At 36.0% G+C, this 9082-nt stretch overlaps 2 long non-coding RNA genes across 2 annotated transcripts; one reads left to right on the top strand and one right to left on the bottom strand.

Moving 5' to 3' along the window:
- Positions 1-293: 293 nt before the first annotated feature.
- LOC144365537 (uncharacterized) lies at positions 294-4337 on the bottom strand. The gene is made up of 2 exons (XR_013424078.1): positions 4194-4337; positions 294-2511 (listed from the first exon to the last, which is right to left on the bottom strand). It is a non-coding gene; the product is annotated as an uncharacterized LOC144365537 (long non-coding RNA).
- LOC144365539 (uncharacterized) lies at positions 2637-7890 on the top strand. The gene is made up of 3 exons (XR_013424079.1): positions 2637-3038; positions 3148-3280; positions 6296-7890. It is a non-coding gene; the product is annotated as an uncharacterized LOC144365539 (long non-coding RNA).
- Positions 7891-9082: the final 1192 nt, after the last annotated feature.

The raw sequence follows: 9082 nt of genomic DNA, 5'->3' as shown, positions 1-9082 counted from the left end.
GTATCCTGCCCCTACCTAACCTTGCTTGACTAAAAAAAAAAAAAAAAAAAAAAAAAAAAGAAAAAAAAATCTTTTCAACAAACTTTCTCTTATTCACCAGTTTTCTTGAATACCAATAATGGCCATTAGTACATGGTATGCAGGAAATAAATGTGTCTTTACTAAACACAGTTTGCTCTAAGAGATGTTCCATCTAATTGCCCATCTTGACTTCTGTTATTTCGTGGGTGGAGTGGGGGAAACATTTCTCCTCTCCACTGTCTGTTACAGGGAAGAAGAAAAACCTCACCATATACATACTTCCACTATAATTTATTATATTAATAAAATGTTTAAAATTTCCTGTTGAGTGGACCGCTCTACCATTCGCAGTCCATGTGTCATGCGGCTGATTAAAGCAGAATGGCAGTCTTCGAAGCTCTGTCCTGTTTAAAGCACTACCCAGGACATTTCTTCCTTATTCCTTATCAATGGCAATTATTTCAGATCTCCACTCTACTTTTCTGATCACCAGCATTTTATTTTTTTATTTTAAGGTAGCTCTCATCCATGGTTCCTTTGGTTCCTTTCCCTGTGGATTTGTGATACTCTCTTTCCTCAGGCAATGGTGTGTCTGGCAGCAGCTAAGAACCAACAGTTCACATCTGTCCCAACTCTGTCCAGTGACATCAAGTGGGCCACTTGAAATCCCCACAGTGGAAGTTTTCATACCATAGAAATTGGCAAAATGCTACAAATAAGAATCTTTTTTTTTTTCCCCAAAGAGTTACACTAGCTCAAGGATTCAAACTGCAACACTAATCAGCTTTGTCCTTGCTGTGGCCTAACCCTGACTGTCACACCGTCCTCCTAAGAGAGGGAAGGACAAGGAGTCCTGTCATTAAACAATATTTACAAAATCACTCAGAGAAACATGTGGATGACTCCTGGAAGACTTCTTTTGAACTGTAGATTATTTCAATCTGATATTCATTTGTTAACATTTTTTGATAAAACAGCTTAAAAAGAATGGATTTTATTTTAGTAAAATGTAAATTTGAAAATTTTGAACTTAAAATTTTGCACAAGATCATTTTAACAAACTATTAGAAGGATAATATTAAAAATCTTAATGCATCAAGTTCATGCTACTGAAAATTATAGAGATTTAAAAGTGTATACAATTAAGAGGCACATAGTTAAGTGGCATACAATATAGCGAAAAAAGTTACACAGAAAAATATGTATCTTATGATTGCATTTATGCACAAAATCTACATACAGATTGAAAAGAAACACTGAGGACCTGATGTAATGATAACGTGCCATTCCTCTATTGGGCGATGGTTATATTGACATGTTCACTCTGTAATAATTATTTGAGCTTTCAAATTATGATATGCATGCTTTTGCATATGCATGTTATATTTGAATGAAAAAGTTTACTTAAGCTTGGGCTTGTTGGTACACACCATCCCAGCAGTTCGGGAGGCTGAGGCAGGAGGATCACAAGTTCAAAGCTAGCTTTAGCAACTTAGGGAGGCCCTGAGCAATTTAGTGAGACCCTGCCTCAAGATAAAAAATTAAAAAGGACTGGGATGTGACTCAATTGTTAAGCACTCTTGGGTTCCATCCTCAGTACCTAAAAAAAGTATTTAATATCTAAAGTAGGTGTGTATAGATACATGTGTATTTATAATTTCTCAGAAAAAAACTGTAGAAGAATACATTTATTCATTAATAATGGTTTCCTCTGTGGAGTAGAGTAGTAATTTACATGAGAATAGAGTGTATTTTGACATGTTGCACCTACATGGAGTATAACTTACTCTAATTAGAATCCCATTCTTGTGATAGTACATGATGTGGAGTTACACTGATCGTGTATTCATATATAAACATAGGAAAGTTATATTCGATTCATTATACTGTCTTTCCTATTTCTATCCCCCCTCCCTTCCCTTTATTTCCCTTTGTCTAATCCACTGAACTTTCATTCTTCCCTCCCCATCTCTTGTTGTGTGTTAGCATGTGCATATCAGAGAGAACATTCATTCTTTGGTTTTAGGGCAACTGGCTTATTTCACTTAAGATTAGTATGAGAAAATATTTGAGGATCATAGACAAAAAATAATTGTGTGATACATCCAAGGCTGCTGGGAATTCTTTCTCACTTCCATCCAAGGCTAGTTTTAATGAGGCCTTCAACAGGTTTAAGCCTTCTTCTAGGTTCTTCATAAGCCAAACTGTACAGTTTCTTCAGATACCCATCTAAGTTTCAGCCAATCAGGAATATATTCTCAACCGACTTTAATTTCACCAGAGCTGTTGCATATGGCTATGAAACCACACACAGGTTCTGAAATCAAGCTTTTGCTTCCCACCATCAGCTGAGTGCTGCAGCCATCTCCAACCAGAAGGGGTGCCATTTTCTAGTTCTCACAAAGCCATTATGTGGATTAGTGATGGCCTTGATTGAATCATTCTTTTGGAAAGTAAGACAATTTCTTTTCCATTGGCCATGAGAATACCCTATGAAATAAAAGTCATTTGAGGCTATTACTTATTGCAATGCTGATTATGTTCATCTATAATTTTGACACTTTTAAAAGTCCTCATAAGACTTTTACTTACTTAAATCAGCAGATAGCAAAAGCACAAAAAGATTCAGAAACATTCTTCCTTACTTCAGCACTGTTACTTTATAAAACTTTCCCCAAAATCACCTTTTCATCTTTGATGTCTGGATTGGCAATAAGAGACTTAATGTATATCATAATTTTCCCTCTTAAAGTAAATCAATAATGAATGCACTTTTATTAAACTAGGGCTGGGAGCCTGAAATTTGCATTTTCATTCTACCTGTGAGTCCTGACTTGAAGCCAGAAGAAATTTTTACTCTCCAAATCCTAGACAATATAGCACTACCCTCTGGCTATTGGGAGCCTTTTGCAAATGACCCTTTGGATCAAATGCTAACATGTGAAGAGAATATCACAGGATTTATATCCACTCCAAACTCAAATTCTTAGGTTCATGAATGTGGCTGGAGGATGCAGGTAGAAGCAGAGAAGCCCTGTGATGTTCTTTACAGGAGTAGCAGATGAAGCTGGAATTACTAAAAATGTGGGGGTGGGATATTGACAATTAAATTGTTCTATTTTCCAGGATCCCTCAGACAAGAAAAGGAATGGCCAAAGTAATTCTCCCTTCTGGCAAGAAGGATGCAAAGCCCTGGTGTTTCCTTCAGATTCAGGAGGCAAACAATATTTCTGGAGGCATGAAGGCAATATAGATCAAGGTAAAGAAGAGCCTTCCATATGTCAGTCCTGCCATCATCCTCCTGTCTGAAAACACATTTTTGTTTTGTTTTGGGATGTCTCACAATTCTCATCTCCCTGCTTTGCATGTGTGACAGCAGAAAATCTGCTCTGGGTGACTGTCAAGGACCAGAAGTATATGTTCTTGTCAGAGGAGGCATGGGCTGCTGTTCTGACATTGGTCCTACTGCCTACTGTGTGGGCCTCCCCACCTTCCTCCATCAGGGGCAGGGCACTGGGCATTGGCAAGAGCTATGGTCAGATGGTCCACAGCATCATACTTTAGGTGGGAAGTTGGGAATGTGTGCTGCTGGGAATTCTTTCTCACTTCCATTTCCACTGAAGGCTGACATTGATCCAGTTGCTGGGCCGGGTGAGGCCTTAAACTCTGCGTGTTCCTTTTGAACTCTGTCCATTCACCTCAGGCTTTGCTTTGCTTCTTACCTCACCTCAGCAGACTCCTTTCACTCTGTGAACTCAGGCAGGATCAGCTTTGAGTTCATCCCATCTCTCCTGAAATTCAGCCTACCCACCTCAAAACTTCACTTAAGTTTTGAATATTGGTTTGAAACTTTCACTGCAGTATTAAAAGTTCAAAAGTTGAGAGAATGAAAGTGAAGATTTCATAGTCAAGAATGCTAGTTTATTAGAAACAAAAAAACTCGATAGAGGACTCATTGTAAGTGTTTGCATATAGTGTTCATAGAAACTTTTGCTTCCATATATTCTCTAATGTTGTGAGGTAGCATTCCAAAAAGATTAAAAAACGAACTCTACAATAATATATTGGATTTGAAACCTTGCTTCTCCCTTTACTGAATTCTGCTCTGTTGAGACTGCCAGTCACTGATCTTAAGAGTTTATTTATAAGTAAAATGAAGTTGTAATACTTACCTTGGAGACTTGTTCTGAGAGCCAAATGAAAGCATGTATAAAATACCTGGACACAGCTTATCCTCAATAAATGTTAGTTCTTCTACTTTGCTTTCATCTCCAGACAAAATTTTCGCATAAATACCTTTCTGAATGGAATAAATACGTAATGATCATGAGTGATTATGCATATTTCTGGGTACCTCATCAATCTTTGAAATTGTCATTTCCCTTTTATCAGCAAGGTGATCCACCAAAGTTAGGTTTCAAACATGATTTAAGTTTGTGAGAATCAATTATTTTATCTTTGTTCCTTGATCTAAGTTCAAAAACTTTACTTTGGCATCTGTCCACTGACATGTCTTCAAATGGCTTACTTTAAAACAATCCATGTTTCAGAGACTACTCTTTAACAAGAAAAAACTAAATACTGTATTTAGGAGAAGTTTTATTTTAAAAATTGAGTGAAAAGTGTATGGTAGAATAGGTAAAGTAGGGATAAATGTTATATTTATTTGAAACACAAATGAAAAATATTAGAATTGTCAGTATGAAATGTAAGCATAGTAAAACCCAACATTCTTATTTTGTTAATAAAATTGACTCTAAATTTTCATTTCTAGATCAGCTTTTTAGTTCAAAGTTGATGAAGAAAATAAAATAAAAGCCTAGGAGATCCCTGTATCAAGCATTGTTATAAGTAGAGTCAACATTTAAATATATTGAAACACTACCACTTTATTTTTAAAAACAGTGAGGCACGGTGGATAAAGCCAAATGCTTTGAGTTTGTTCTTATCATTTGTCTGTTCCATGACATCCAAATTTATTGAGTGAATTTATTTCTCCTTACTTAAGACTTCACAATTCATTTCCATTTCCTTTACAGGCTATTATTTTTGGTAGGTCTAATAGCCTTCCATTTTTATATGTCTTTGAAGACAGAAATTCTATTAAAGAAAGAAATTTTCTGAAAAATAAATGAATGGAAGTGAATTAGGACAGATAGTTCTCAAAAGTGCACAGGTCATCTATCCCTGAGACTTGGGGCCTTTGATCAGCCTGGAGAGGCTGGTGAAGGTCAAGGTTTCCATATTGAAAGTCAAATTTCCTTCCAGATGCCACTGGGAGAGGTCTTCAGCAACCTTTTTTATTTTCTCTATCTGAATGTCTCCCTCACCACCAACAAATCTAAAAACTAAGTAGAAGCCAGCTAGAGGGAGGCCTAACTCACGCTGAAACAACACCTCTAGATGATAGCTGCTCCCTAGTGCTTGGATCAATCAATGATGAATTAGTGAATGAATGAATGAATACATTTTAAAGGGATTTTATGATCTTACTAAGATTAGAGAGACAAAGTTCTCATTTTTAAGGAGAATTGGGTTTTCTTTCTGTCTGCTTTTAAGCTCTCTGCTCTTTGATAACATATATTAATTGTGCTGAGACTCATGAAGAATGTTTGTGAGCTCTGTGTTATGCAAAGGCAGTCAGGAGAGTGGATCCGGGTTTTGTAAGGTTAAATTTTACACAGTTTTGGAGGCCTTTTCTGAGAAAAAAAAAGAATGTGCATAATACACAAGGGTTTTGTGGAAGACATTTTTACCCCAATTGTGTTAAAATATTTTACTTTTGCAAATGTTGTAAAAACATAACTATATGCCCATTAGAGCACACTGCTATGAGTGTTGGCTGCTAACTGCCACAATTGACCCCTTATCCATGAACAAAGCTAAAATGGATAAAAGCTACAATGACTTAGAGGATGGGTGTCAGTGACACTCACTCCTCCATGCATTGGAAGCTTCCCTACTGCACGTGGCCTCAAGGAGACCAACTTCTCCCAGGAAGAGTAAGCATTTCTTGAACAAGGTAGAAAATGCGGGTCTCAGAAGTCCTCTAGTGTCCCTTCATCATACTTTGTTGGTCAAGGCAGACATGTCCCCACCCAGATTCAAGAGAATGAAACACAGACCCCACCTTTATGGTCTTTTGTGCAAAAGACGACAAGGGCCCCGTTAGGAACAAATCATACTGAAGAACAGGCAGGCTGTAGAAAAGCTGTTTACTGTTTTAGTAGGACCTGGTCTAAATGCTTATCATGTTGCCCTTTGCAAATTTCAGGTCTCTGTGAAATAATACCAGATTTACTGATTAAGCCCTCAAGATGCTGAAGTTATTTTTCATGGTCATGGAACTGCACTGGGGATGCTGTAAATGAGAATCATTGAGAGATCTGACTCAGCAGCCCATGGACAAAGGTCAAGTCGATTTTCCTGCAAGCAATGTTGAAAGCATAAATTGCTTAATTATTGATGCCTAAGTGCTTCACTCTAGCTAACAATAATATTAGTCTGTTAACAGATTCCTGTAACACAAATATCTACTTCCCTAGAGAATCAGAAATGGTTGCTGCACTCAAATGTTCATTATTTTCATAGCTTGTGATTTTTACTTCATTTAGACTTTCAAGATATATATACACACAAAATATGTATATATGGGGAGAGGAAGGGAAGGCAAAAAGAGAAAGAGAAAGAAGTATACACACATGCATATGTATATCAAAAGCATTAAATTATTCCAGGTAACATAGAAAATAGAAAATAGTTTTTGTGCATAATATAACCATGTCTAATTTTGCTTTTTCTTCTGTAGTAGAAAACATAAGGTAAAATTTGCCATTGTTGACTATATGCATGTTGTACAACTGTTCTATGAAAGTGTTGATCTTGCATAACTGAAACTATGTGCATTAAATGACTGTCCTTTTCCCATCCTGGTCAGCTCCTCCTGGTAACCACTACTCTATTTTCTGCTTCTAAGAGTTTGACTACTTTAGAGACCTCACATAAGTGGAATTATGCAATACACAATTTGTATTTTTAACTGGCTTATTCATTTATAATGTCTTCAAGATTTATTTGTGTTACACATAAATATTCCTTCTATTTTAAGATTGAATAATATACAATTTTATGTATATACCACATTTTCTTCCCCATTTCTATGAGGGACATATGTTTTTCCTAATTTTGATGTAATCACAACACTGTAATTTATGTAGTGAAGATGATCCTATTTTATTGTTTTGTTTCTATTTCTTATTGTATATGTTTAAGGTATCCAGTGAGATGTTTTCATGTACTCATGCATAGTGAAATGATTACTATAGTCAAGCAAATTAACATGTTCATCACCTTCCACAGTTATCTCTTGTAGGTGTGGTAAGAGCACTTACTGTCCCCTCTCAGCAAGTCATCGGCACACAATGTAATTGTATTAAATACAGTCTCATGCTCTACACTACAACTCTAGACTCATTTATCTTACCTAACTACAAATTTGTACTCTTTCACCAACTTCTATTATTTCCTCCCACTCCCTGTACCTGATAACTATCATTCTACTGTCTTTGGCTTTTATTTCTTTTTTATATTTTTTATATGAATGAAAGCACACAGTACTTTTCTTTCCATATCTGGCTTATTTCACTTTTTGTAAAGACTTCCTCATTCATCCATGTTGTTAGCAATGGAAGTATCTCCCTTTTTAAAAGTTTGAAAACTCTTCAAGTACCATATATTTTATATATACATACATATATGTATATTCATATATCTTCATAATTCATTCATTTATCCATCCATTGTGGGGTCTTAGGTTGTTTCCATATCATGGCCACCACACGAACATTGAGAATTATTCATGGTATTGATACTGACATGACTTATTGATTGAATTTTCTTTGTGTACATACTCATAAGAGGGATTACTGGGTTATATGGTAATTCTATTTTTAATTTTTTGAGGAAACTAAATAGTGTTTTCTGTAATGGCCGTGCCAAAATATGTTCCTACCAACAGTGTTTCAGAGTTCTTTTCTCTCCAAACACTTTCCAAAACTTGTCTTCTTGATAATTGTCATCTTAATAGCTTTGAGATGATATCTCACTGTGGTTTTGATTCATATTTCCTTGATGATTAGTGCTACTGAGCTCCTTTCATATACCTGTTGTCCATTTGTATGTCTTCTTTTGAGAAATGTCTGTTTAGATCCCTTGAGTTTGCTGATTCTTTCTTCTGCTTGATCATGTCTACATTGAACACCACTGGTATATTTTTCAATTCAGGTATTATATTACTCCATTTCAGAATCTCTAGTTGGCTCTTTTGTGGAATTTCTGTCTCTTTGTTGATGTTCTCCTTTTGTTCATGTATAGTTTTCTTGATTCATTGCATGTCTGTGTTCTCTTCTTTTAAATATTTTGTTTTTTCTAATCATACATGACTATTAAATGTATTTTGACATATTATACATACATGGATTATAACTTCCCATTCTTGTAACTGGTGTGGAGTTACATTGTTCGTGTATTCAGTTATGAACGTAGGAAAGTTATGTCTGATTCATTCTACTATTTTCCCATCCTCCCTCCCTTCCCGTCACTCGCCTTTGTCTAATCCAATGAACTTATTCTTCTCCACCACCCCTTACTGTGTATTAGCATCCACATATCAGAGAGAACATTTGGCCTTTGGTTTGGGGGAATCACTTATTTTATTTAGCATGACAGTCTCTACCAGCAAATGCCATGATTTCATTCTTCTTTAAAGCCAAGTAGTATTCCATTATGTATATAAACCACAGTTTCTTTATTCATTCATCTACTGAAGGGCATCTAGGCTATTTCCACAGTTTAGCTCTTGTGAATTGAGTTGCTATAAACACTGAGGTGGCTGCATCACTATATTGTGCTGATTTTAGTCCTTTGTATATAGACCAAGGAGTGGGATAACTGGGTCAAATAGTGGTTCCATTTCAAGTTTTTCTAAGGAGTCTCCATACTGCTTTCCAAAGTGGTTTCACCATTTTGCAATCCACCAGCAATGACTCAGTGTACCTTTTCT

Source organism: Ictidomys tridecemlineatus, chromosome 1 (assembly GCF_052094955.1).
Source record: "Ictidomys tridecemlineatus isolate mIctTri1 chromosome 1, mIctTri1.hap1, whole genome shotgun sequence".
NCBI classification, from domain to species: Eukaryota; Metazoa; Chordata; class Mammalia; order Rodentia; family Sciuridae; genus Ictidomys; species Ictidomys tridecemlineatus.
Note: the sequence above shows the minus strand (reverse complement) of the source record. Positions and strands in the feature narration are given on the sequence as shown.